We start from the raw sequence: 24,942 nt of genomic DNA on the forward strand, positions 1-24,942 counted from the left end.
GATAGCACTTTGCCATCCATCATATCCTTGATCAAGTTGTTAGACTTCTCTGAGCTTTTAAGACCTGGGAAACAATGCCACAGGACTTGATGCTTTGTGTCTTAGTTCAGAATTCATTCTACTTGTTGTCCCTAATGAGCTGTTGCTGACTTGACCTACGTCAATGGTATTTGTTCAGTTACATGTGCATTTTTACCAGTTGCACAGATGTCATTCACTCAAGCAGTAGTCTAATTTGCATTCTCAGGGCAGAATCCAAGAGCTAAATCAATGTGTGAGACTGAAATACTCCCTTTCTGCTTGTAATTGTTACTCCAGGCCAACATCAGACGTACAGATGAGGCACAAAAGACAGATCTCTGGTATTAATGCATTGAGAAGATATCTTTTTATAGGCCTGTTGGTGCAGATCATATTTTATTTCTTAAAATAATTCAAATCAACTGTACTTCTTTGAGGCCAGTAATTATCTGAAATTCATTCTGCAGTAGCATGCACATAACTTATTTGGTAAGTCATAGAAAGAAGCTGGCAGGCAAGATCCAGTGGAGTCTGCCAAAATATGTGTTTGGTGATGTTAATATGTAAAATTTTCTAGCATGAAAAATGAAGTGAAGAATGATTGTGGTGAGCAATGATCTCCTCATTACCTCACAAATGATTATTTTATCTGTTTGTCATCACAGTAGGTTGGGAATGAATCTTACAAATCGCTGTCCACTGACCTGAGAACCTGTGAGTGTTGATTCAACCTCAGAAGGTGGATTTGCCAAAACCTCAGCTGGTATACATTGATACTGTTGCCTCTGGACCAAGGAAGTTGCATTTGTTTACACCAGTCAACCATCTGGGCTTGTATTTTAGGAACTGAATTTGATTTTCAAGGATCTGGAATTCACTCAGTTTTTATATTACTTTTAACTTTATGCTGAAGGAATTTAAGTAGTCCTTTGTTCTCCATTCAAGCTCCCCTCTCAGTTTTCTTATTCCTGCCTTTGTTTCCATTCCCACAGCTAGTTTTTTTGTGTGCAAATTTGATTTTTCCTCCCTCTAGTTTTGATAGAACTTTCATTTGCTTTTCACAGATAAGTGATCCCAGATACATTCTGTTCTTTGGAGGTGCAGGAGTTAGTCACTTGCTGCTTCTTTCCTTTTAAATCCAAATTCTGACTGCTAATGATTTTATTTATAATCAGCAGTGGGGACACCTGCTCTTGACATGTGAGAACATTCTGGTGACATAACCAGATGCCAATAATAGAAACAGCACTTTGGGCCTTCATTATAAACAGTGTGATGCTTCCACTGCATTGCCAAGTCAAACATCATAATTCCACCCACTGAGAAATCATTATTCCCCGTAGCAAGCAAATAAGTGAGAGAGGGAGAAATATTTCTGTTGGTTTTGTGAACTGCATGACTTCTGAATATCCCTGAGTGGTGCACTTGGCTTTGGTGTCAGGTCTTTCTTCTGTATTGATGTTCAGATCCAAGACTAATAAGAAGAATTTTTGTGTGATCTTCCTTGGTTGAAACAGAGCAGTTTATATCCTGAAAGTTTTAGAGTTGTAAAAATAATGGGAATGGCAACAGAACTAGGTTCTAGTCTGTTAGTTATTGGAATACTTTGGGCATGACTTCATTTTTATTCAGTGACAGCAGTGAGATTGTTGACTTACATAGAAACCACCATTGCAATTAATATTCCTACAAAGGCCTCTGTGCCAAATTGACCCTTACAGGCCCTGCAGTCATTCAGCAATCTGTGCTGAGAGATATCAGGTGTGTGCAGGGTATTACATTCCTAACACAAACAGTGCTCTGCTGTCCTGAAATCTGTACCGAGACATCCAGATCTACTGGTTTGTTATCTCATGCTAACCTGATGCTACCAATGCCTGTGTCACCTCTGTACATCTGCACCCTGGCTAGAGATAGTTCCTGATAAAGCCATGAAGCAATCTTTGAATTTCTTTTCCTTTTTTTTTTTTTGCTCTATTGCTATTTTTATATCCATTAAGACCTGTCTGATTTCAGAAGATCTTCATTAAGATGAAACATCCGGTTTTCTCTCCTTGAATAACAACAATGAAAGCAATCTTCCAAGCTGCCATCATGGCTCATCAGAAAGTGGTTGTCTGACTTACATTTGGGTTATAAAATGCATAAATCTCACCAGAATTTGTCCTGCCCTCTAGCTTATCAGGTCTTGGGCAGATCTGTTTTCTACATAAAAATATCAGTTACTATGTTGCTTTCTGCAGGCATGATTTTCTCACCTAGATGTTATAGTTTCACAACTAAATGCATTTCCAGTTTTTTGGAAAGTATACAACATCCTGAACACATTTGATTTACATACCAGGTGGCAGATACAGAAAGTTTCTGCATTCCACAGCAGGGGAGAGTGAGAAAAATGGGGTTACAAGTGCATAAAGATGGAAAAAGTCCGAGAAGAGTCTTCTTTGAAAAGATCCTTGAGTTCTTTTTCTCTCTTCCGCTATTGCAAATTTGCTAATTTTAATTTGTTATTCAGAATCTCTCAGCAATGTTTCAAATGAGTAAAAGCCTCTGGACTGTACATAAATGATGTTCTCTCCATGTCTTTGCTATTTGTTGTTGCCATCACTATATGTTGCCATGGCAATATTTTTGTGCTATGACTGGTTAAGTGTGGCTAACAAAGAGGGGGGAGAATAAGATCGATTTATTATGCTTTTGACACAGTGTGGTGAGCTTATGAATATGTTGGGTGTTTTTTCCCTTTGAAAAGAAGAAATATGACAGAATTATGTAAGTTCTAAGAGTTTGAAGTAGGCAGGTGCTAGCACCAAAACCAAGTTTAGTTCCTCATGGAATGAATGGTGGTGTGAGCCTCAAATGCATGTCCTTTGTCATCATTGAAATCAGATATTGTTCATACAGAGATAAATAAATGCAGGGCAAGTAAATGCTGAATCCAAAATATTTTTCTGACTCACACACAGTTGTGCTTCTATGGTCTTGCCACCTTTCATCTAGCTGTAAACGTTGTCTTTCTCTAAAGCACACCTTCACTGAGATGAATCACATAACTCTGAGAAACATGGGAAAGCAGTAAAAAAGATTTTGAGAGGTTCTCACACTTTTTTTTTTTTTTTGCAGCAAACAAAACTGCTGATCAAAAGGTTTAGTCCTTCTAGTTTATATCTGTCACTGGATTTCAGCTGGTGCCTATTCTATTTTCTCTCCCTCATCTTCTGCTGAATGCACAGGTTTATTCCAAATACAACAATTCAAGCTGGTGTCTTTCTAAACACAGTACCAGTAGGTGTTGCTGCTGCTTGGGGCGTGGTGTAACATTGTGATATCTTGAGCATAACATCACGATATCTTCCCAACAGTAGGAAATGAAACTAACATTTTGTCAAAAGATACTGTTCAACCTGCATATACCAGATCTGAACTTGATCAAAAAACATTCAAGGATGGATGATAAATTTTCTTTTTACATAGAAAATTAAAAAGGTAACATTCAGTACTCTGCATTGTAGCCTATTCACACTAAGATTCAGGTCTGAAGTGTCTTCACAGTTACTGATGTAGCTACAGCAGCAAGAAAAAAATTTAGGGAAAATCTCTTGAACTGTTCTAATGAAATTACCATAGCAGATTTCTGTTAGGAACCATTCAACCATTGAAGTACAGCATTCTTTTTGTACCCTAATCCAGAACTCTTTCTCATTCCTTTACGACAGGTTCTTTTCCCTGGGAATGCACTATGAACAGGACTAGAATGTTACTGGGTTTCAGGCTAGATGTCATTTGCATATTAAATCAGAACTACTAACTACTACTACTAACTACTAAATCATTATACTAGCTTCAAAGGGGAGCTTAAATACCAGAGGTAGCTTGTGCACTGCTGTTGAGAAAAAGTAAATCTGTGTTTTGGTTAGGGATTCTGCCTGCCTGTATCATTTGTGTGAAAAATAGCAGGTGTCTTAAACACCTGCATAAAGTTATATGAAGTTTACTTGGCTGAAATAAAGGAGTCTAAATAGGACCTATATTTAATTACAGCCAATGCAAATACAGCCTCATAGAGAACCCTCTGATTTCTCTTAATGGAGAGGAAAAGTCATCTCATCCAAAGCCAACTATTGCAATATTTTCTAGAAAGATCCAACAAAAGATATTTTGGGATGTCTTTGTTACAAGTGGTGAGGATGGCAGCACTACTGGTAAAATATTCAACAAGTGTGCAAAAACATGCTGTGGTCAGAACAGACATCATTAGAAAGCAGCAGCATGGTAAGGGGAGAAAGAGACACTGTTGAGAGACAGGTCAAGCTCCTCTGAGGACAAATAACCTTTGTAAATGAAAACTTTGGCATGATACAGGAGCCTGTTCTTGAATGGTCGCTTAGTATCTCAGCATTACATTCCTTCTCCACTGTATCATAAGTTCATTGTTAGATTTTTGTAAATAGCTTGGTGTTTATCTTAAAATATTCCATGGCACAGAAACTGTCATAATTTTGCCAGTAGTCTCATTTGACTGGTAGCTTCTTTTTTGTTCCATTATTATCATTTGACAAAAAATTCTTTGGCAGTTAAACTTCTGCCTTGGCATTAAACAGAATGTCACCAAATTTTTGAGTTCTTTTGGTTTGTTTTCTGTTACTTTTTCATTTCATTAAGACTTGACTCTTACTATGGAACAGAATGCACTTTGTCAGCTTTCTCTATGTGTTTGTAGGTGTTTGTAAATTACCTGTTCTGGTTTGAAATTGGTTATATTTTTTGAAGTGAAAATTCATTCCAAACAGAGATATAAATGAAAACCATTTTGCTAGAGTAATAAAATAAGGAAATGACAATGCCAACAGTTTGTTGTCTAAAAACTATCTTAATTATAATCAAGTTGGAATATGCAACTGATTTCTAGAGCTGTACCTATGGAATGGTTTCCTTGTGGTCAGTTTAATGGACCAGTAAAGGATGTCCTGAACATGTTCCAGTTATTAAATGCCAGAGCAGTCCCTCCCAGTGCCACTTCTCTACCCTCTCATGCTCAGAGCAGGGGCAGACCAGATTTTTCCTGATTGTTGAGTAAGCTTCAGCTGCTGGAACAGCCCTTCAAGGCCAGGAATAAGGAAGCCCTGATACTGCTGCCCTTTTGATGGGGTCTTAGCAACTGGGTAAGTCAAGGTGGGAAACAAAGTTTGGAGCTCCTTTGTGAGTGTTTTGGTGATCTCAGCATACCTTTACCCTGAGAACTGAGTACAGTGCAATGATGCCTTTGCATTTGCTAGTTATGCTCAGAAGCTGCATTTTAGTAGATCTGTGGAGTCATTCAATTTGTAATAAATAAGTTCAGCTCCCAATTACCCAGCAGACTGTTTGTTTTTATTTAACTACATCATTTTCATTGTGCTGCAGGGTGTATTTTGCAAATTATGTCACTTCCAGTTACTCTCTTGAGTCTGATTGATGTTAGAGCACTGACCTGAGATGGAAAGTCAAATACTAAAAAGCAAAATAACATTTGGTTCATCACTGTGAGACTCAAAAAAGATATTTGCAACTGTTCTATTAGTCCTGAGCCTAGAGGGTTTTGGGGAAATGTGGGATCATGCCAAATATTAGGCAGAACTACAGAAAGCCTAAAGATTGGTTGTTGTTTTTGGTTGGTTTTTGTCACAGCTCCAATGAAATTCCTTCAAAAACTTGTAAGGGCCTAATGTTATTAAGTATCTCAGTGGAATTTTTAAAAGAAGTAAAAGAAATATTAGTCATTTAGTCTTTTTATTTTTTGTGCCAAAAGCATATTTTTGCAGACTGTAGGGAAGAAGTGCCTGACAAGCTAGAGCATCACGTGCACTAGGAAGTGCATGAGGACTGCAAATGTGCAATTAGTGAGACAACTGTAAGCAGATTGCAGCTGCTGCAGGGGTCTAAAAGAAAGTTTTGCTTCCTGTGTAATTATCTGAGGTATTTGGTGTATGATGAGGTGTTTGGCCACTGCAGGAGATGATCTTCTAGACTTGATGGACAGAGGAAAGGACAGACTGACAAATGCTGTGTGGGCACAGTGTCCTATGCAAGAACAATTATTATAACCCATTTGTCCACTGGTAAATTATAAAATCCATTAACAGATCCAGGGTAAGCAGGTGAGTGATAAGGATCCCCACCAATCAGTCAGAACTTTTTAATCTACATGTACAGTGGAGTCATCACACACAAATAAAGATAGAGAAGTGTCTTTCCACTGAACAGTTTTGTAAATCATTGCGTAATAGGAGCAATATAAAACTGACAATGCCGTAAGGCACAGAGTCAATGCATCAGCTACCATTGCAGAGACTGGAGATGAAAGGCTGTGTTTTTTTAATTTGAAGACTAAGGGCTATGTGGTTTACAAGGGGAAGGGGAGATCAAAGAAGAGTATGTCAGGTGGCCCCAGAGAAATTTTAAGTTGTAGCAGCGACTGGAGTAATTTGTGAGATGCTTTTAATTTCCTGTGCTACTAGAGGAAGAGAGTTTTTGAATTTGCTTTTCAGAATTGTTGAAGAAGTAGCTGATAGTTATGTGGTGAAAAGGAGATGCTGGATAAGTGGCAAATTTTTACAGGATCTCATCAAGCTCTTGCATGAATCTCAAGGTTTGTGAAGGTATATTTCAGGTGTATGTGCCAAGTGCTTCAGGATTCTTTGAGATTAAAGACTACCTGTGTAAATACAACATATTAATTATTGCACTTCATGGATTTAATTTTTGACCACTGGGTTTGTCACAGTTCATAATGTAACCATTTTTGGATTTCCCTCCAAGATTTAAGAGTACAGCAGTCAGATGTTATATTTTTCATTCAAGGGTACATAAAAAAGACATCTGTTTTCATTTTAATTGACTTTCTAAACATGTATTTAGTAGTTTTAAAAAAGTGTTATATACACATAGAATTTAAAGTAATCTATATCATCAATATATTTATTGCAAACTATTAAAACAATTTTCCTTTGAAAATAGTAAGAGCAGCCTAGATATTCTGCCAGTTATTTTCTGGAATTAGTTTGTTGAAATATTAAGCCAGCTGTTGATAGAAACATTGCCTTCCCCATGTGTGTGAATATTTTAGTGTTCCGGGTTTTTTTTCAGGTAGTTTATAATTAATTAATTGCAAAATTAAAATCCAGTTGGGAGAATAGAAAAAGCAACAACTATTCCCTTGCATCTTACAGTCTGTGTCCTAAAGTCCTGAAAGAATGAAGTAATATGTTTAAATCACTAAATGGAGAAAAATACTCCATTTAATGTTACTTAAATTGAATTTACGCTGAAAATTAGTTTATTAATACTTCAAGTATCTAAGGAACCAGATATATTAAAAACAACTTTATTTAACAAATAAAATTCAAATTTCTTGTTTTGTTTATCTTAAGCAGATTCCGCTTTCTATCAAAATATTATTGATACATATAAACTTTAAAAACCCCATTCTTATACAAACTTGAAAAGTTATTTTCTAAGCTAATTTCTCTAATGTAGCTAAACATTAGAAATAAAGTAAACATAAAGTCATCAGGTAAAACCACAGAGTTAATTACAGGCAGCAGAGGAAATAAACAAAATAAATGCATCAGAGTAAAATATCAAATCATGCCCAAAAAGTGTCAGCTTTTCTTTTGGAAAAGTTATTAAAATGTACAAATAAAAATCAAATTAAAATTTTTGATATAAATTGAATGTTTTGTGATTAATATAATTACAGTTAAAACCAGTGATTTTTGTTGCTTCCATTTCAGTCATTGCTGTAGATGTAAGTCAGGAGCCAGTTTGGTTTCACATAAAATTGTCAACATTTTGTGTCTGATATTAGAGTAAATATGTAGGGAAAATCACTTCAGCTTGTCATATTTCAATATAAAATATTCTGATAAACAGCCAGTGTGCCATTATTGGAAGCATTGCTACCTGTGTTTTCAAGGCAAGTTCATTAAGAAATAATTTGTGGTCTTGGAAATTTACAGCTCATTCTGTTTATGTAAACACCACATAGGAAAAAAGTTGTCTCTCTAGGCCTACCAAGAATGCACCACCCATTGCTCTGAAGAGAATAGCTGCTAGGAGGATGGACGGAAATGGAGTTTGTTTTCTCAGTAGAAAACTCCTGAACAGAGTTCAGCCCAAGTTCAAAGATTTTGTTGTATGGAAATAGAATATGGTTACACTGTGCTACACTCTGTGGTTATAGATTCATCACCTTAGGTTGAAAATGCATAAATACTTGGCTGACAAACATAAAAACATGTTGGCTTGACTCCCTTTATCTGGTTTTTAGGATTTCTGTATTTCCTCACTCAGGGCAGAGCCTGAGCACTCCTGGTCATGGCATCTCCACCTTTTTATTTCTCTTTTATGATTTTGCCAGAAATAGATAATGAATGAAATCAGTTGAAAGAGAATTTCTTGTTTAGCTATATATCATAATAAGCTAGCTTAGAATATAAGACCTTTATTTTTTCTGATCCAGACAAGTTCTCTTTGAAACACTTAGACCTTTTTTTCCTCAGCAGAGTCAACAGCTATTTTCAATGAAAGTAATGGGAGCTAGACGAGCATGACACTGATGCCAAATTTTCATGAGCAATATCAGATGCACAGATAGATGTGTACTAAGAGATCCTGACTGAAATCATCAATAAGCTTACATTATATAGATGTTAATTTTGTTTTCTATGGGAATGTTTATATATCCATACTGCCTGTGTCTGCCTGTGATCTACTGCTAATTTTTAATGCCCTTTTCTACTTTCAAATGTAATCTGAAAGAGGAATAACAATCTCTAAGACAAATAATTTGCTCGAAGTTCTGAAATTTGGGGGCCAGTAAAGGCAGAGAACTCTTTGTTCTCCAAACAAAGTAAAAGCTTCCAGGTGGGCTGAGGAAACCTAGAGAGGCAGGTGATGCCCGGAAATGCCCCAGGAGTAGATGGGACAGCTGAAGTTCATACCCCTACAAGTGTGCACATCCACCAGCACATGGCTCTCTGCTCTGCAATGAGCTTAAATGCTCAACCCAGCCATTCCTCTAGCAATTAAAATCAATTTTCAGAAAGGCCCAACTTGGTGATCTTGGAGGTCTTTTCCAATGGTTCTGTGATTGGTGTGGTTCCATGAGCAGGGTTTGGAAATTCCTGTTTAGAGGGGGTCTTTGCATCAGCTTTCTAAGATACAATTTTTCTGAACGCATCTGCCATTAAAGGACTCTTAAAAATTGGTTTGAAAGTGTGAGCAGGAGGGTTCAATCACTCAGGGGAAATGTTGCAAATTTCTGGAATTTAAACTATAATTTTAATGTTTGATGTGACACTGGATGAAAGGACATGTTTCTGGCTAATATATTTGATCACATAATTACTGATGATATAATTCCCACTATAATCAAGAAATGTAGAGCAAACATGATACGGTCAAGTTCCAAGGGAAGAAATTTCCAACATAGTGTTGGACTTGTTACCAGCCAGATAATGAAAAAGAAAACATCCCTAGAGGTAAAAATAGAATAAAATAGGTTTTTGAAAATAATTAAATTGAAAAGAGTTGATTTTATGTGTCAAATCTAAATACTTGAGCACAGAAGCAAGTGGACTAAACACAAAATAAGGGAGTTAGATTGTGTGGAAAATGATCCTTAGAGGTAAATGATGCCCTGTTATCATTTGTTCAAATGTTCAATGGTTCATTTGTTCAAATGGGCTTCATATGAACTTCATGAGTAGTTTTTTAACAAAAGCAATTGATGTTTAAACTTTGCATTAGTTAGGTATTAGAGGTACAAAACATCATTAAAGGAAGATAAAATTTTTCTTTTATTTTATAACTTTTCATTTAAGTGTTATTTTTGTTAGAAATTGATAGCAGGCACAAGTGGAGGAGAAGCAGACCTGTTTAAAAAACAAAGTCTGTTTTGAATCCTATGGATCCTGACTGATTCAAGTAAGTGAGGTAAAAGAAATATAAATGCAAGTGGCATAGGGCGTTGTCATTACATACCAGCCAAATGAAAGGAATTTTTATACAACAAAAACAACAACAATTATTAATAATTGCCTTGCATTTTAGAGGAAGCTTAATGGATTGGAGCACTTTAGCTTCAATGAGTTGAATGTATCATCAGATTGAGGCTTCATTCAAATCAAGTGATTACAAGATACCTGTAGACTGTATGGGGAAGGCAGGGTAACCCCTTAATTTATGTATTTTGACAATATTGCACTTCAGGTAGCTGTGTCACAATGTTACTGAATCATTAAGGACTCCACTTGGAGCTGTAGCCTTCGTGGTATTTGATGTTTTGTTCTACACTAGTACCAGAAGTATTTAGGGGGAAAATGTAATTGTGTCTATGTTTACAAAAACAAAATTACAACTCATTATTAATCATTTGATTATCTGATAAAAATGATGGCATCTTTATTCAGATTTCAGTAGTTGTTTGTGCACTGTTGAGTAGTTTGATGAGAAGTGCTAAATGAGTCTTAGAGTGTTTATTTGCCTGGTTATTGTTTTCAGGTTTTTAAGTAGGAAGAATAAGTTGTAACTTCTCTCAATAAGATTATCCAAATCTGGTTGCATATCTGGAGGCTGCACTGTGTATACTTTTTAACAGTAATAATAGTTCTTACTATTCATCTGTTTTTTTCAGCTGTATTTTTGAATTATGTAGATCATGCATGTGGGATAGCTGAAAAAATCTCGAAACAAAATTGAAGTTTATTTCAATACAACTTCTAAACCCGTGTTTTTTAGTTGTCAAAATGTTTAAAAATTCAGTCTTAAATATTTATCTGAAAATTAAAACTACTATAGATCTAGATTTCTGAAAAATGCTCCAGTTTTCCAAGTCCCATGAAGAGCTGGGATTTGTAACCTCTCTGATAAACTTGGGTTGTTATTTTTGAGATCCTTGAAGTTTGTTTCAAATCAAGCTGATGACTGCCATGAGCAGTGTTTTATGGGGAAAAAAAGTTTAACTTTTCTATCTTTTTAAGTCTTCTGTTAATTATTACACACTTCAGTAGACACTTAGCCTGACTGGAAATTACCCTTCTACCCAAAATAAATACGAATATTTACCTAGAGGCTCAGCATTTTGCTTCACTGAAAACAACATATTTGTGTCATGTCAGTTCTGGGAAGGAAGCCAGATTAGACATTCCCACCTCCCTCTGCCCCCAGACATTCATTTCAGTGCAGGAGTTCATTGCCTTTTCAATTGCACTGCTACAACAGCTTTTGAGATTAAACTGCAAACCAGTCAACTAAAAGGTTTCTGGTTTTAGAAAAACAGACAAGCAAAAACCTCAACCCTCTACAAAAATAAAGAGTGGCTCTGACCTTAAATAAAGAAATCATTTCTACCTTGCACTGGAACTGTACAAACACCAGTATGGACAGAACAGAGCAGCAGTGATCAGTAATGGAGGAAGGGTTCATTAGTTGCAGCTACTAAGACCAAAAAGGGCATTTTTCTGCACTTTGGGGGTTTCTCCTCCAAGTTTGTTGCATTATCAAAATCTGTGACCTTCCATGTTGATGAAGAAGGGAATTTAAACTTCATGGCAAAATAATTAGGAATTTCTTGTAAACACAAGGAAAAGCTAAATGTTCATAAATGTAGCAGTAGGGACAGTGGAAGAAGCTGAAAGCAGTTTCTGGTACTTAAATGACGGAAATGGAATTTGTTTACTCCCACATTAGGTGAAATCTCTTGTAAAGGCTGCTTATGTAACCCTTGGACATTAAAAGATATTTTACTAAATTTTATTTCCCAACTGGAATTGATTTTTATTCACCTGAAAGTTGAAAGCTTCAGAACTGTAGTGTTTGTTAGGACAAATCTGAGGAGTTTAAAATTGCTGAATTGTTAGGACAAAACCCTAGACTTTTAAATCTTCAGAACTAGAGTGTTAGGGAGAAAAAAAAGGCATTCTAAAATAGTTATGTCACAAATCTAGAGTCATGTGATAGTAAGTGAAATAGAAACCCTTCAGAAATGCAAGAATTTGTTGTTGTTGTTGTAGCACTGCTGGCATTTAAAACACATTCATTTTATGTGACTCTTCATTACATGGTCATCACAATTCTGACTAAAATGAAGCCAGCTGACACAGAAGGGTTCCTTGGATCAAATTTATGCCCTTGGTAGAATGCAGAGCTGAGTGAAGGTCAACAAACAGGCTATTAGTGCAATTAGTTCTTTTGAAGAAAAAGTTAGTTGTTGTGACTTTTTAAATTCTGGCCACAGATTTCTACTTAGAAGAGAACTTTTGGATGGTGTTTATTGCTGTTTTATTAATCTCTATCCTATCTAAAAGGTCAGTTTAAAAGCATCCTGACTATTGTAGCTCATGTCCAAAGCTGTTATCGTTTCACAGCTGCTTTTGTTGTTTTTATAGCCACATGCCACTTAAAGCTTACTTGATCTCCTTAAATGACCTTATTGTGACTCTCATGCAATCCTATTTTAAAGAGATTTAGGTGCCTACAGCTGGAAACAGGCTTGAACTGGGATTTTCAGAACCATCTAGTAGTCTGACCTGCACCAAAATCTCTGATTGCCAGGCTGCTGATAAATCCCTCTAGATTCTTGTCTATCCTTTTAGACACCTCAGTGACCTTGAGGACACCACAGGCCCTCGTGTTATCCCAGTGAAAGTGAGAACTCCCACGGGGTGAAAGGAGAACTCCCAGCCTGTGGTGTGATACTGGTGAAGTGGGAATGGCTGCAAAGCTGAACTTCACAGCTTGATCTAAAGATCAGATGGAATGGAATTCTTCAAATAGCAAGTGTTCCAAATCTGACTGTGAAAATTATTAGCTATTTTATTTTAATTTATATTTCATTTTATTTTATATTTTAGTTTATTTTAATTAATTTTTATTTGATTTTATTTTGTTTTATTTGAATTAATTTTTGTTTTATTTTATATTTTATATTTTATATTTTATTTTATTTTTATTTTTTTTCTTTTATTTTAATTTTATTTTAGTTTTCCTACTGGGGCTGCTTCAGTTCAGGCTCAAGTCTTAACAATAGTTGCATCCTTCAAGTACTCCTCGAGAGGGGACAGAATCTGTTGTGTCCTGGTATGGTCTGTGCCATGACAGTCAGGGAGACTCACATAATTCTGCACTGAAAGTTAAAAACTGCACAGGAATGTTACTGAGGGCACACCTGAGATCTTTCTCATCTTGCAACGATGAGTTGAGGCATTTTAAAACAGAGCATTTGTACACTCCAATGTGCTTTGACTTGAGTACAGCAGCAATTAAGGAGTTAATTGAAAGCAAGGAGGCAAGGATGAGAGCTGAGACGGTAGCTCATGGCTGGAAGTCTGATCACAAGTCGAACTAGCAAGCTCTACAAAAGTACTCCTCTGGTAGTTAAAAGTGAGCCTCTGTGCAACAGAATGAAACCCCTTGTAACTGAAAAGCAAGGCTGTTGCGTAGCTCGAGTTAAACAACTTGTGCTCCTTTTGGTGACAGCCCTGGAGCTTTAAACTTGACGAGCAGAGTTGAAGGGAAATGCTCTCTCACCGGCAGAATTTTGCTTCTTTCAGGCTGCTTTAAGCTACTTTGGCAAACTGTAATTCACTCATGTTTTGCTTTGCAGCAGCTTCTTGCAGAATGTTATTACTTTCCCAGACATATGCTTCTCACTTGTTTTTTCCTTCTTTTACTTCTTCCTTTTTTTTTTTTATTTGATGCACTTTCAAGCTCACTGCAGTATTTCTCTACTGCAAAATAGTTTTATCTTCTGCCTTTTATGACACTACGTTGTTGCTTTGCTGTGCACTTCGGGTAGATCTGAAAAGCATAAGACATAGAGTTCAGGATTCAAAAAGGGATTCACATACTTCAGTTTCACCGGAGCTGCAGTTTAGGAGTCTCAGATCAAAACCAATTTGCATATAAATTGTTCCTCATTGCTTAAGTGCTTGTTAATCCATAGGTACCTGGTTGACTTGCCTGTAAAATTGCTTTAGTGTGTGTTCATTGTGCAATGCAATGCAGTGCAGAACCCCAGGTCTGTATGAAATCACAGTACAAACCTTGCAGAAGCACAAGTATGAGCCCAGAGCAATCTGCCTGCGTTAGCATGGCCCTGAAACAGGGTTTTTGTAAGGTTTCATCAGAGTAAAATATCTGGAATTGTGGGTGCTGTTCAGCCCCTATGTATTTTCTTATAACTGGTATTAGTTTTCAGGAGACTAATTTCTAGGTTTTGTGTAGGATTCTTGTAAACCTGTAACACATCTGTAGGTGTGGCCATTATATCTATTAGCTCAATTCTGTTTTTAAGTTTCTTTGGGGATGAGTGATCCACAAATGCAATAACATATAAAGTTTGTAGTGCATGTAGTGCAATAATGTTTTATATTGTAAGGATTCCCATTTCCTATTCCCCAAGCTCTAATTCCTCTGTGAGTGAAATATATGACAGCTATAAGGAACAGTTCATTGACAAACTTGAGAATATGTTTAATTTTAAACATTCTGAAATACAGGTTGTCTAAGTCTGCATTTATATTCTAGCTGCATCCAATGCCATGAATTATAAATGCTCTAAAACTGTTTCCATTTACAAACTGTAAATGTTACATCAGAAGAGGAACTAAATTTTTTGTGTTTATATCGAACTCTAAAATACAACAGTGTAAGGAAGTTGACAAAATCAAATGTGTGCACAAAAAGGTCAAATCACAAGAGATGCCCAAGCTTCCCAATTCTTGGAATAAAAGAAGCTCTAAAACACCTAGGAAAGGTTTTTTAATTACTGTTGTTATTATTATGACAAAAATGTAACCACCATTTATCCTAATCTTGTTGAAATAAATAGTTCCTTCTTTAGATGCTACTTCTGCCACTGGAAGAAATTTTTAGATGACTGACCAGATCTGTATATGGTAGAAAATTTGCTGTCAGCAGAGCTCCGCTGACTTGGTTCTGAACTTCTGTTTCCATTCTGTTTATATGCTTAGCTCCTGGTTACTGGCAGTGTCTATTCTTTTGTAGCTCTCAGCTCAGTCATGAAAACAAAATATTCATCTGCTAGCAGTCCTACAGAGAACTTTATTCAAAAGTAAAAGTTATAAGTATACAGACTTGAAAAGTTCTTGTCCTGTGTTCTTATCTACCATTATGAGCAGGGAGTTAATACAACACATTTTGAAAATTGTTTCTAGTTCATGTCACAAATGTTTTTTTATCAGATCTGAATATAACCAATAAATAGATTCCACATAATCCTACATATCTTTGAATATTTATAGACCTTTGAACTTTACACCAAATAGGATATGATCATAAAAAATTCATAGCATAATTTTCACTCCTACATTTTGCAGTTGAGACTTTCAAAGATGATGGCACTTTGTTCTGGAAGAGGAAAGCTAATATATGTCTAAAAAGCTATGAGATCATGAATGGAGGCAGTAATAACAAAATGTATATATTTTTTTTACATGGGAAAGCTAGTAATATATAAATATATTTGTTGAGAACTACTCTGAACATGAGAAGTTTTCATGAATTCCTTTAGGGTTGGTCAACCTCATCAGTTTATTTGTAGCCAAACACTGGAATAGATCATACTACCCAGACATCTGCTGAATAAACTGAGCCATCTGCTTGAAATCTGATGGCACAATATAGAACACAATGTTTATAATCTCTACAATTTCATCACAACTAGTTTCTTGTTTCTAAAAAAATGGAATTAGAGCAAGTGTGTTCTCATTGCAAGTCTGCTTTCCACCCTTCAGCAAGCTTAGCACTCCTGGTGGAGAAGGAAACAAAGCAGACTTACCCCTACCAATTGGGCCTGAAGATCTAAGTGGGTGATGGAGAAGAAACTGGGCTGGGGAGAATGGTCCTCCTCTCTCTCTGGTACAGTTCTGCAACGAACCCAAGGTGTACTGGGTGGAATTTTGAAGGGAAAAAAATTATTAAAGAGTATATGCAATATTATACTTGACTAGGTATTCATTTTTCTCTTTCTTTAGCAAATAGTTATGAAGGAGTAGTAAATAAATACTCAGCTACTATGTCCACTATCAGAAAATCAATCTATACTAAACTGACTTTCTTCTGATGAAAATGATTTCACATTCAAAGGGAATTTATATGATATTTGGCAAAGATGCATTTCAAGTTTCCTATAATAACTATTGTGATTTGGACCAGATCATGTTCATCAGTGAGATGAAGTATCGGTTGTTAATGTATTTCACCTTTTTAAAACTTTTTTTTTCTCTTTGAACCTGCCATCTACCCATGATGCAGATTTTAAGCATTATGGATGGACTGCTAAGTATAACTGCCCTTATTGCCTTAGACAAGGCACCATCCTTGCTCACCTCTACCACGAAAAGCCCTTTTCCTCTCCAACCTGTTACCACAGTACCTTTGTGAAAATACAAAGGGGCTTAGATTCTTCTCTGTTTGGGAAGTGTTTTTCCAAGGTGGATTGTGTGCCTGCATGGGTGGTATGCTGTAAATTTTGGTCCTGCCTCTCTGTTTTTCAGAGTGTTTGATAGATGGATCCCAGGCCAGCTTTGTAGTAAAACATATCAATGTCTCCCTTGAGAATGATGCTTAGGATAAGTGTTGTCAAAGTGTAGATTACTCTTGCAGAGCCTTTCCAGCATATCCTGACCTTACCTTCAGGGAGAGTACTCTTGGATATGGTAAATCTCTAGACAGCTGGGGGATGATTCTTCCTGGGTATGGAATTCCTCTCTGCAACTGTGAGGCAAATGACCCAACAGATTCTCAATATTTTCATAATTTTGATCATTGGTCTCAATTAATTCAGTGGGCAAAATTACCTAAGCAGAGAGAGACCTGGCTGTCAGCCTTTATCCAGACTTTTTGTTAGGGCAGTGTGGACCATGGGGCAACTTTAGCCCATCAGTGTGTTAGCACTTTTTAAACACATGGAACATTATTTCAAAACTCCCCTTATTACAGTTTCACTCCTCTCTAGTATATCTAATTAAATTTGGTCAGGAGGCTCCATGAGAGGTGATTCCAAATAATATAGGATGACTTAGAAGAGAGATTTTTTTATAGGCCCAAAATTTAGACTGTGTGATAAGATCATGCTTTCTTCTGCTATCAGTGTAGTTGTTCATATGAGTTTTTTTGTTAATTAAAATTTCTTTCCTTTAAAACAAATTATGTAATATCCTATCCTGATTCCTGGTGTAATTACGAAGTAAGAATAAAGCTTTGCACCCTCTCTAAGATATAATCAAATACCTGAGGACCAAGCTGCTCAAAATTAGGCATCTGTACTGCTACTGCAGTTACAGTTCTTTGCCTTCTAGCCATTACTTGACTTCAACAATGGAGACTCTGCACAAATTTTCTGGGAGATTTATTGGCAGAGAGGGAATGAAACAGTAATGTTGAGTTATAATTCATTGAATCAGCAGACAAAAATCTGGTTTTTGTGATCTTAAATTCTTTATGAATAATAAGCAAGAAACAATACAGAAAAGATCTTGAGCTGACAGGAACAAATTTTAAGCTCCACAGTATGAATTTCCTTGAAGTATTCTAATAGCCACTGAAACCATTGATGGCTATCAATGATGTATGAGTGCTCTGAAAATCAAAAATCATGTCCAGCTCTGAAAATTAAAAATTAAGTCCAGCAACAGCTAATCCATAGAGTTTTGTGCTGTCCTTAGCAATTTATAGAGTTTTTTTCAACCTGAAACCTTTTTAAACCTTCTCAAGATATGAGGAATCTGTGGTATGTACAAATGATAAACTGAGAAAAACAAGTCTGTAGCAAAAGGCTTGTATTTTCTATGGAGCATCCAAAAAAGTCTCAACAGTTCCTGGCATTGAGGGCTGAAGAAGCATAAGAGCAATTGGGACAATTTGGTTGATACGTTTTAAATGCTGTACTAAAGTAAGCAGTTGCTGTTTCCGAAGAAAGAGCAGTGAGTTAGGGAGGAAGATGAAAAAAACGTAGAAACAGAAAATATTTACAACTTGAATAAAATGGAAATAGTGACCTGAAGTTGTGTTTAAAAATTATTGTTCCAGAGGGATGCAGAAGAAGATTGGACACTATCTTTTGAACAGGTATAACTTATCTTATAATCAGTTTCATAAAAAAATTAGCTTGACACATTGAAAGGTGTGTCAGTCTTCCTAGTTGATCAAGAATAAACATGGATGAGAGGAGAGTATAAAGTGGTTATGAAGGTGGGTTTATCCTGTTTGTCAGTTAGAGAAATCTCTACATGCCAATTGTGTGCTGGGTTTTGGTGCCCATTTATATTTCAATATAAATGATGTTTTAAAATTAGGGTGAAAGAATTTAAAACTGCGGTTGTGAACACCACATTTTCCTCACTTTAAAATATCAGTGTCATCTCAAATTCTTTTGCTGTTTATAGTTTTCATATTATTGTTTTTCACTCAAACAGTGATCATTATCTCTCTTAGATACTGAATGAACACATCTGTCTGGAGAGTTTTGTTTTCTTTCTCTCCACTTGCAAACTGTTCTGCATGCCTAGGACAATCTTTTCTAACTTTCCATCGTGCAGATGTCACAGGCTTCACAATTCCAAAATTCCATGAAGGATCCCTGGCTTTTAAATAAGTGGCAAATGTGGGTGAGGTTAAAATATGTCTAATGTGGAGCTCAGTCCTCAAGTGCTAGCCAACCAGCTGGCATTTAGGCTGACATTGATCAAAAGGCACTACTCCTGATTCTGTGAAGTCTGCCAAGATGAAAATATTTCTTTCAATCTGGCTCTGACATTAAGGTGGTTCTCCACATTATTTAGTGCTAGGGTTAAGCCAGATCTCTTTCATGTTACATTCAAGCCAGAGAGAGCAGGCTCGCTAAAGCCATCAGAATAATGGGGTGATTTTAAAATTTCCCCTGTGTTTAATAAAATGTAGTAGTTTGGGTGAAATTTTCCTGATAGGCCTTTCTGTTAATGCTTATCTAGATAATGCATCTTCCAAATGTTCTGACCAGAGTGTTTCTGATATTAAGAAGACTTTATCCTGCAGTTCCACAGACGTTTTTCTGCACCTTTTTTTATTATGAGTAGGGTTTAGAATTTCACAGTAAGCTGAAGGGCATTTTGTATACTGTGTGCACCTAGCTATGGTTATATTGAATTCCCCAGAGGAATAGAGGAGAATAGATTTTTAAAAGACAAGCTTGTTGAAATGAATGCAATTGTTACTGCTGAATGCCAACTGAGTTATAATGGTACAACTGCTTCTTATTCTCTTGAATATGGTGCCTCATGAACAACATATATGTTGAATGCCTGATGGTCGATGCAATACAGAACAAGTTACTATCAAAGGAAGTGGTGTATCAGAGAAGTACAGATGTAGATGAAGTGTGTCAATAGATTCGGCATCTTTGAGAAGCAGAGAAAAAATATTTTCTGAAGATGTAGCTAAGCATAATTTCATAGGTTTTTAGGTGGCAGCTTAAATATTGCAAACATCTCAGGGCCTGGCACTCCAGTGAAAGGCTAACTATTAAAGCAGACTGTAGATTCTCTCCAAGATGGAATTTGGCTTGTTTTTTCCAATTTTGAGTTCATCTGGGAACAGACATGAACACCTTTTTATTTTTAATGTAGCCTATTATTTAAACACTAGCACAAAATGTTGGTGGGCAAAATTAAAAGAGAGAAAAAAAAAGGTAAATGTTCTGATAATCATCTATGTTGTTCTAGTCAAGATTTGGGTCGGTACCTCAGTTTAAAATTCTACAGGCTCTTTCATATTAGTGTAATTACTTGAACTACAGTGAAACATTTCTTTTGATAAATGTGGCCATTTTTTAAAAACAAAAACAAGCTGCAAATAAAATTGTGGCTTTTCCTTCCAAGACCTTCTGGCAAAAAATATGTGACCCTTAATGGAGACACCTGACTTAATGCACCAATCATTAATTTGGTTTCCTTTATTCAGGAAGATTTGTGAGTGGAGTGGCAGTAAAGTACTGCACATTGCTGGTCACAGAGCAATACAGTGCAGCCTGGCTGTCCAGAGAGTAGGACGCAAGCAACCTCAGCTACTCCTCTCTTAATATAACATGCAAAGCCCCACACTCTTCAGTAGTGTTTAGCTTCCTGGCTACCTACCCAGCACATCTACCTACATAAAAATGTACAGTCCTTGCTGTTCAAATCATGTGTGTTTTGATCTTCTCCTGCCTAGAGTTTTCTGGCTTTGAGCTGGCTACAAGGTATGGGGTGATCATCACACCATGCTTGTACCTCTAGCAAAATCTGCAGTGTCTAGGCCAATTTTCATAACTTCCCAGTTCACACTTAGACTTGTTTGTAGTCAAGTAGGTGTAAGTCAAGAATCAGAATCAGTAGGTGTGTTGGATGTGTCATGTGATTATGTTCTATTCTATTTGCTAGTTTAGAGATTTGGAAACACTTTCAGATATTGATTGCATTTCAGTGAAAAGCATATCAAACAGACCTACCTTCTCTTGTATTTGCAGTTCCATGAACTGTTACTCTTCCCATTTTCTGAGTATAAAATGAGCTTAACTATTTCAAGAGAAAATGAAGATACTAGAAAAGGATTGGAAAATGCATGTGTACAGATGTATATATATTTATGCACATCTACATAAGCTCTTTGTCTGCAGAAGTTAAATTAGATGTTCCCACAAGTAGCAATGTTTCATTCAAAATTATTTTTTTCAAGATACACCCAGGTACAGCTAAATTAAAGTCAAACAAATTGAAAAGCACTCCAATTTCCATCTATTTCTACATATTAGGAGATCAAAAGTTCACTTCCAAGCTGCTTGCTCTCTTGGCATCCACAGAAGATGTTGTAGCCAACAAGCATCCCTGTAATTCTCTTCAGTATCCATCTGATTCATTCTCCACACTGGTTGCTTACATTGAGGGAGGGGTGTAGTTAGAGGCTGTGTAACAATCACTGTCTTCACTTTAGGCCACCTGTGGATAGAGACTGACAAAATATATCAGAACTATCCCATTGCAGGAGAGCTTCTGTGACCTTATGGGCAAAGTCAGAATTATTTGTGGATGTACACAGGGAAAATCTTCTATGTCCCCTGTAGTTTATAACTAAGCAAAGGAAATTCTGTAACCATAGGGGTATGTATATATATCTTAAGTGTATAGATACTGAACATATTTCCATTTCAACCTTTGAGCATCTTACCCCAGGCTAAAATTCTCAAAAGAAATATATCACTGTTTAATTTGTGATTGTTCAATCTGTTCTTGCAAACATCCACAGCAAAAAATGTCCCCCATAGTGAACATTTTAATAGTGGTGCGTTGCCTCCAGAAAAACAAACAAAAAACTCCCCAAAAAAGCAACAAGATGTGGGGTCATGAATCTGAAATTACTTTCAAGTTTTGCTCTCCTCATAAATAGATTTTAAAAACAGAGATACCAGCACCTATAGTAACTGGACCATGTGTTAAATATGAACTTTGGTTTCACAGTAGATGTGTTGCTATTTCCCTGTGCTCTGTAAGCGGCTCTCCCAAAGAGCTGCCTTACAACTGTGTCTGTTCCCCCCGCCCCTGTTGTCAAAATGATAACAAGAAATGCAGCTGAATGACCTGATTTCTTAGGACAAGCTGACCTGTTTCATTGTTCAATCTTTAGCCATAAGCTTCAAGTGCCAGTCCTCTGGGGATCTTTTTGGAAATATGTAGAGACCACATTCTATAGATGCAATCAATGTAAGGAGAAGAAATGCCGCTGAATTGCGGGGTTGTTAATTTAGTCCTAAAGAATAAAGGGGTTCTGCTCCTTGTAGCATTCTCTTCAGCATGGGAGGAGACTTTTACAGTTATGAAAAAAAATTAAACTGGGACAGATCTGCTGATAGAGTTTGCCTAATTATCTTTTTGGCTGTGTCATAACTAAAAAATAATGGGAAAACCAAAACAAAACACTTTAATATGGCATGACCTGGAACCTCAAAGTGAAGAAAATTCCATTTGAAAAATAGTCATTAAATTGGGTAAATATCATTAACTTAATGAGAACTAGGCATTGAACTTCCAAAGTAGTAATTTTATACAGGTAAATTTTGGTTTTGGGATGTCCTTTACTCTAGGATATTGAAAAGGTACCAGAGAAATCATTGGGAAAGTTTACATGTGTTCCTTTATTGAATATCCTGATTTTTTACTTGTTCTTTCCATCCTTGAATAGTCCAGGTTCTGCTGTACAAATGCTCCTTATCCTGTCATCTTTGGTATGCTAATGGTTTCTGAAGCTGTTAGAGATGAACATGTATGAAAATGTTTCCATGACATCATGAAACATCTTTCTGGTCAGTGTGAACCTTTTTTGCCATTACAGGACATATTATATTGCTGGTAACTGCTCAGGAGAACAACACAGAAGGAGAACAGCAACAAAATTCAGTTAAAAATACATAAGAAGATAATTTTTTTTCAAAATCTTGGCCAATATTACTATATTGTCCAAATATTACTATAAAACCTTGATCCATTATTATGAATGGTTTTCTATGGTTTTCTACAGAGAATACATTGATTATTATGTTCAGTAAGGACTTGTTGTAGCAGGGCTACGGGAAGGATAATTAACATTTAAACCCAACAAGTGATATTTTGGTTTTGTGCCCTTTCTTCAGATTCTTGTTAAATACGTTTCCTCACAGAGAATTCTGCCTACTCCCTCGAAGAGAGATCTCTGCTTTTATAATTTCAGATTATTGTGTAAATTAATTTAGGTGATCCTGTTAGAGATGAGAGCAATGACAGTATTGGGCTGTATAATCAAATTCTTTCTATAAGTAATAAACACACATTCAAGTATTTTGTTTCACAATAGATTCACAATAAGCTGTGAAGTTAAACATCAAGCAAACCCCTTTGAGCCAACTACCTTTATTAATGCTTACATCTGTGCTGATGGTGGTATTCTCAGTCTACTTTGTGGTCTTGGATTCATAGGCTGCAAAAACTTTCCTTACACATACAGCAAGGTTAACTCATTTGGCAAACAAAGTCCTTTGATTTTTGGTCTTGAAAAATGTTGTCATCTCACATTTAAAGCATTGAAATACAAAATATCAGAAGCATATTGTTTAAATTTCTGTGATGCATAATCATATAATTTCTGGAGTCTTTGCTTCAGTCTGTGTCTTGGATCTGGGTCCAGACGCTAACTGGTGCCTTTTGGACACTTATACACACACTATGCTTAGAGTTAACGCTGTGTCCTTATTCAATAATACAACAAAGCTGTGTTGGTATGGATCCAAACATCCTTAGCAGAGTGAATGTTTTAAATTGTAGAAGAGCAAAAGCTGAAAACAACATGGGCCTGATTTTCAGCATCTCTAAACCGAAACTTTTAAAAATGATGTAACTTTGTTCCACAGAGATCAGTGGCAACACTAGCAGGATGGTGTTGTGGAGATCTCCTGCCAAAAATTAACGTACTTAGCTGTCCTGCACCTGCTGGCAGTGCAGAAATTGTAGTGTAGCATATCACCAAATCAGAACTCTGCAGGTTGTGTTCTACCATGCCCAGAGAATGATCAACTATCATCTGCCACATAAGAGGGGAATTAGTCTTTTAAAGCAGCTAATGCAGTCATTGGCTCTTTTAAAAGACTAATTCCTCTCTTACATGCATGTTTTACATGTTTTGCAATTGGCTGAACAAAGCAAAAGCCTGCACTGGATATCAATTCATAACTTGAAAAGTTGCACTCAGTCAATTAGTAAGTGCCTTGCTATTTTTTTTTTCTTTTTTATTGGTGAAAATTTAAGAAAGTGTGGGAAATGCAGGGGAAGAGATAACTTATTATCTGGTCAGCAGACCCTAGCTCATTCCTGGCCTGGGTGAAAATAAAAAGTAGTTGGTAGCACCCACTTAGCAGCTTTCAGCATCATACATACCTGCAGGTAGCACTACTTCCATTGCTCTAAGGCAATTTAAATATTTATATGATAATAGTTTCTGTCCTCCATAGAAAACTGAGAAATGTGCTCAGGGTGAATTGCCAAAGTCTGGGAATGGAGAGGAGTGCAGAACATGAGGCAGTGGGGGGAAAGCAGGGGGCAGAGACATGAAAGATTTTGGTGCAACTTCTGAGCACCCCCTGAACTCAGCCAGCACAAAACCCCCACATTTCTGTCTTGATCTCTGCCTTGTTAGAAGTAGCTAAAAGTGTGTGGTATGTATATGAAAAACAGAAGTAATTTTTGCAACAGAGCAGATGGCTAATGCCTTTCTCAGACAGTTCTTAATTTGTTGTGCAACATTTCAGTATTAATAAGTACTTTGGAGAAGAGGTGAAGTACAAATCCTGACCCCATAAGTTTCCACAGTGGTTTTTGCAAAATTAAGGATGTTAGTCCAAGTGGAAAAGCTTTACTAAATGTGAATGAAACAAAAATAATATGTTATGATAATATGTTATGCTACTTTCAGCATGACTGTTTCATAATATGTGTGTAAATATGAAATTTTACTCTCAGAATTAAGATTATATAATTCCCAATATCTAGAGGCTTTTTTTTCCCCAGAGCAGGCTCTCAAAATCTGAAAGTCTTTAATCTTCTATCTAGCTAAATCCCTAGATTTTAAATTTTATTTTTGGGTGGGTTTTTTTGCTGTTTCTGTTACTTGTAAGGGAATTCTAGATTTACCTATGCATTCCCAAGGTGTTAATCCAGTTTCTTAAAATACTATTGTGCTACTACATTGACTGAGTTTCCTGACTAGGAGTTATGTCAATCAGCTTGAAATGTGCCTTACAAATTAGTAAATGAATGCAAATTCATTTACTGTCAGATGTTTCTTGTCAGATTAACTTGTGCACCTCCTCAGTTGCAGTGG

This window comes from Molothrus aeneus, chromosome 8 (assembly GCF_037042795.1).
Source record: "Molothrus aeneus isolate 106 chromosome 8, BPBGC_Maene_1.0, whole genome shotgun sequence".
NCBI lineage: Eukaryota > Metazoa > Chordata > Aves > Passeriformes > Icteridae > Molothrus > Molothrus aeneus.